A 5,352-nucleotide genomic window follows, 5' to 3' on the forward strand; every position below is an offset into this window, starting at 1 on the left:
CCATCAGTTCATCTTCAAATCAAACCATGTTCTCTGTAGCTCTGCTGCTGCTGGCAGCCGGATCCTGTGAGTCTCTATAGATTGTTTATATTCAAAGACAGTTGTTATTCTATGGTGTAAATAGTTAATTCATTACTAAAGATTTCTCTTTTCCACAGTTGTGAACAGTGAGACACTGACTCAGCCAGCCTACCTGACTGTCCAGCCTGGTCAACCACTGACCATCACCTGTCAGGTCTCATATTCTCTTGCCTATTGGACAGCATGGATCAGACAACCTGCAGGGAAAGGACTGGAGTGGATAGGAGTGAAAGCTACTACTAGCTCATACTACAAGGATTCCCTCAAAAACAAGTTTAGTATCTCATTAGACTCTTCCAGCAACACAGTGACTCTGAATGGACAGAATGTGCAGCCTGAAGACACAGCTGTGTATTATTGTGCCAGAGACCCACAGTAATAAGAACCATCAGTATACCTGAACAAAAACCCTCCATCCCTCAACAGTTACTACATGAACCCACAAGAGGTGCTCATATCACATGCAGGTTGCATTTACTACAGCTCAGCCACTATTTATTTGATATTGACATTCAGGCTCTGACATTAGGACCCTACACACTGTAGGTCTTTTAAATTATTTTACACTACACAACAACGGATCACACACTGCAAGATTTCATCAGGATGTGATCCAGAACATTTTCTTCATTTCAATCTATTTTCCATTCCATTCCATTCATACTATACACATGCACAATCATATGCACGCATGTAAAAACATCAGTAACAGTTGACAGACTTCCTGAAACTGTAGACAAAAACATTTCCAGCAGTCTATATGAATGTTTAGAAGTTAAAGGCTAATATTTGAATTAGAACTTTATTAATGTTGAACAATGTTATGTTTTGCAGTGAAAACCACAGCTGGTTGAGAACCCTAACACCCTAACATACCAATGACATTACATTCCAATTACTATAAATTCATTATATTAATACGACAAAAAACCTGTATGACAGGATTTAAAACACTTTGTTGAGAGGGGAGAAACAGTATAAAGTGATAATAATAATCAAATATGAACACGTTTGATGAGTGAAAATAGGTCCAGCAGGTTCAACGCCACAAGCATTTAGCTACAAACGTAAACATCACAGAAACTATGACACATTATGATCCAGGTCTTATGCCTTATGCCTTAACTTCTTTACCTTTTTCTCACTATTTTGAAAAACACTTTTAAATACTTCAAATGCTGATCTACATCTGCACGTTGTGAACTTGCAGATCAGCTATTTGAAATATTTAAAAAACTAAAACAAAATAGTAAAAAAAGGCAAAGAAGTTAAGGCATAAGGCATAAGACCTGGATCATAATAGGGCCCACACTGTATGATACATCTTAACATTTTAACCACATGGAATGATAGTCCAATTTAGACCTTTAGAGGGCGTCTATGCAAAGTGTTTCACTCCTCTAGCTCTTTATAACCAGATTCTCAGCTCTCTTCTCATGATGTGAGACTGACTGACATTAGAACCATGGAACTGAAGACTGACTGCAGTTTACTTCTGATGATGGTGTCTGTATTTAGTATTAGTGAGTTGGTGATTATTACAATGTAGTACATTCTTAATGATATAATTATACATAAAACAATCAATTAATGAACTCATTGATGTGTTAATTTGTCTACAGGTGTTAAGGGTCAGACTTTGATTGAATCTGAACCAGTGGTTAAAAAGCCTGGAGAATCTCACAAGCTGACCTGTACAGCCTCTGGATTCACATTCAGTAGTTCTGAAATGAATTGGATCAGACAGGCTCCTGGTAAAGGACTAGAGTGGGTTGCCTACATCTACAGAGATGGTAGAAGTTACATCTACTACTCCCAGTCAGTCCAGGGTCGGTTCATCATCTCCAGAGACAATAGCAGACAGCAGGTGTATCTTCAGATGAACAGTCTGAAGACTGAGGACTCTGCTGTTTATTACTGTGCTAGAGACTCACACTGACACAGGAGGCTGCAAAGCTGTACAAAAACATTTTTTTGAAGAACTTCCTCTTTTCACGTTTCTAAAACTATTATGATATCATCAATGTTATTATAGGCACAATCATGACAATTCTACTCACCACAAAGGAAATCATTTTTAAAATAACCATTTACACACCATGAAGGGAATCATGTCTAAAATAACCTTACCTGTGTGCAATCGTGTAAGATGTTTTGCAGACATGAACAAATGTATGTGAACATCATCAAGGCTGAAGAATCTGCAGTGTTTTACTGTTTCTGAGATTTAGACTGAAAATACGTTTCAGATCAAACACCATTCTTCAATTTCACATTGATATTTTGGAGACTATATTGTTTCTATACACACTATAAGAGAAGATCTACACTTGCTCCTTTACTGTTTGACAAACTGTGTTTGAATGTAACATTCGGCATGCAACATGAAATGAAAATCTGTGTTCAACATAATATATGAATTAATGTATACAGTCATTCTTGATAATGGTGACACCTGTTCCTGTAAAGTCCATTAAAAATATTTATAATATATTTGTGTCATTATGTAAAACACATATTTGGTTTCCTCATCCTAACAGCCCTCATATAAATGCCATTATTCTGTGGTTGAGAGATGCAGAGTGTCAGTTTGTCCCACTGAGAGAGCAGCTCCCATCAGTTCATCTTCCAATCAAACCATGTTCTCTGTAGCTCTGCTGCTGCTGGCAGCTGGATCCTGTGAGTCTCTAGATTGTTTATATTCAAAGACAGTTGTTATTCTACGGTGCAAATAGTTAATTTATTACTAAACATTTCTTTCAACAGGTGTGAACAGTGAGACACTGACTCAGCCAGCCTCCCTGACTGTCCAGCCTGGTCAGCCACTGACCATCACCTGTCAGGTCTCATATTCTCTTGGCTATTGGACAGCATGGATCAGACAACCTGCAGGGAAAGGACTGGAGTGGATTGGGAGTAAAAATACAGGGGGTTCATACTACAAGGATTCCCTCAAAAACAAGTTTAGTATCTCATTAGACTCTTCCAGCAAAACAGTGACTCTGACTGGTCAGAATGTGCAGCCTGAAGACACAGCTGTGTATTATTGTGCCAGAGACCCACAGTAATAAAAACCATCAGTAGACCTGAACAAAAACCCTCAATCCCTCAGCAGTTACTACATGGACCCACCAGAGGAGGTGCTCATATCACATGCATTAATAAAGCGTTGACAATATAAAAATGAACAAATGTGTTCACCTGTTATTGTATATCAGTTCACATTATATAGTTCTGCTGTTGCTGTTGGCAGCTGGAGACTGTATTATTCATAGAAAACAGTAACAACTAAAATTAGAAGATACATATTAGTTATTTCTTACCTATATTCACATATTACATAATACTGTAACTCCAGTTATATTAACAATATGTACAATTTGCGATGAAATAGATGTTTGTAGGGTTATTACAAAACTACGATTATTTGTCTCCTAAATGATCAGCTCCTTGGACATCAGATGTTATTAAATCCACCATTAATCTATGTTAATAACATATTAAGGACTTTCAGGCGGCACCAAAGAGCTTCTGACACCTCAGGAGGGGAAACAGGGAACCACCATCCAACTTGATCCAAGCTGCTGTGTGCAGCAAGGATGGGACTTTAAATGAGGAAGTTGTACACTTTGAGGAACTCCTAAACCCAGTGAGATCAGACCCACCCGCCCAGACAGGGGCAGAGCCTGAGGATGATAGGGAAGGGGATCTGCGTCAATCTCCCGGGAGGAAATCACTGAGTTGTAGTGAAGCAACTCCACAACAGTGGTAGACCGGGGTGGCGGTCCCACTTTTTAAAAAGGGAGACCAGAGGGTGTGTTCCAACTAACGAGGCGTCACATTGCTCAGCCTTCCTGGGAAAGCTAAGGTACTGGATAGCAGGGTCCGGTCTACATGTGTTTAGTGGATTTGGAGAAGGCCAATGACGGGTCCCCCGGGAGGTTCTGTGGGAGGTGCCGTGGGAATATGGGGTGTCCCCATGTGGGGACACCCCATATAATGTGGGCTGTCCAATCTCTGTATGCCTAAACTTTGTCTGTGTGCTGCTGGGAAGTAATTCAGATTTGTTCCCACTATGGATTGACCTCCACCAGGGCTGCCCCTTGTCACCTATCCTGTTTGTGATATTCATGGACAGGATATTGAGGCGAGGTTGTGGTGGAGAGGCTATACAGTGAGCTAAGGGGTGCTTCACTGCTTTTTGAGGGTGATGTGGTCCTGATGGCACCATCTGTCCAAGACCTGCAGCTCTCACTGGATCAGTTCGCAGTCAAGTGTGCAGCGGCTGGGATGAGGATCAGCATCTCCAAATCTGAGGCCATGGTTCTCAGCTGGAAATCGATGTATTGTACATTCCAAGTAGGGGAACGAGACTTTGCCCCATGAAGGAGTTTAAGTATCTCAGGGTCTTGTTCAAGAGTGAGAGGGCGCTCAGCCAGAGAATCAGAGCAGCAGGAGTGGTATTGCAGTCGCTGTACTGCACTGTACTGCAAACAAAAAGAGACCTTAGCCGGAATGCAAAGCTCTCATGAAATGTGGGTCATGACCGAAAGACTAAGATTATGGATACAATCACCGGTCTCAGGTTTCTCAGACAGGTGGCTGGCCTCTCCCTTAGAGAGTGTCTCCCTGGTAGGTCCTTGCTGCATGTCCCACTGGAAGCAGGAGACCCCCTGGCAGGCCAAGGCCCAGATGGTGTGTATTACTGCGTCCTTGTCGCAGCGAGGCTGCAGAGCTGTAAAGAACTAAAGATGTTGAAGAACTTCCTCTTTTCAATTTAATAAAACTAGAATAAACAATAAAAAATGATTCTACAGTATAAGACAAAATATTTGAGAATTATACTCCCTGTGAAGGAATTATGTTCTAAAAGGACCTACCACTGTCTTGTCTTGCAGTCTTGTATGAAGCTACAATTCATATACATCATTCTTTTACTAATTATAATTTAGGAGAATGAGTTGTTTCTACAGTGACACTGACAGTAAGAGAAAATATAAACCTCTACTGTGCTGTACAAGCTGTTTTAAAAGAATGGATCATTCATCATCCAACAACACTGTTTCCCCACAAAACATGTAATAAATCAATTCTATGTTCAAGATGAACCATGACAGTAATCTATAATGTTAATAGCTTTGTGTCATTATGTAAAACACATATTTGATTTCCTCAATCCTCTTCCTAACAGTCCTCATATAAATGCCATTTATTTGTGGTTGAGAGAGTCAGTCCGTCCCTCTGAGAAGAGCAGCTTCATCTTATGAAACC

At 40.4% G+C, this 5,352-nt stretch overlaps 1 gene segment (V, D, J or C); it reads left to right on the forward strand.

Annotated features, from left to right (window-relative positions):
• The first annotated feature begins 26 nt into the window (after positions 1–26).
• On the forward strand, positions 27–2,020 carry LOC308282789 (Ig heavy chain V region 6.96-like). The segment is given in 3 exons: positions 27–66; positions 159–230; positions 1,704–2,020.
• Positions 2,021–5,352: the final 3,332 nt, after the last annotated feature.

Source organism: Nannobrachium achirus, assembly GCF_963921795.1.
Source record: "Nannobrachium achirus genome assembly, chromosome: 4".
Lineage (NCBI taxonomy): Eukaryota > Metazoa > Chordata > Actinopteri > Myctophiformes > Myctophidae > Nannobrachium > Nannobrachium achirus.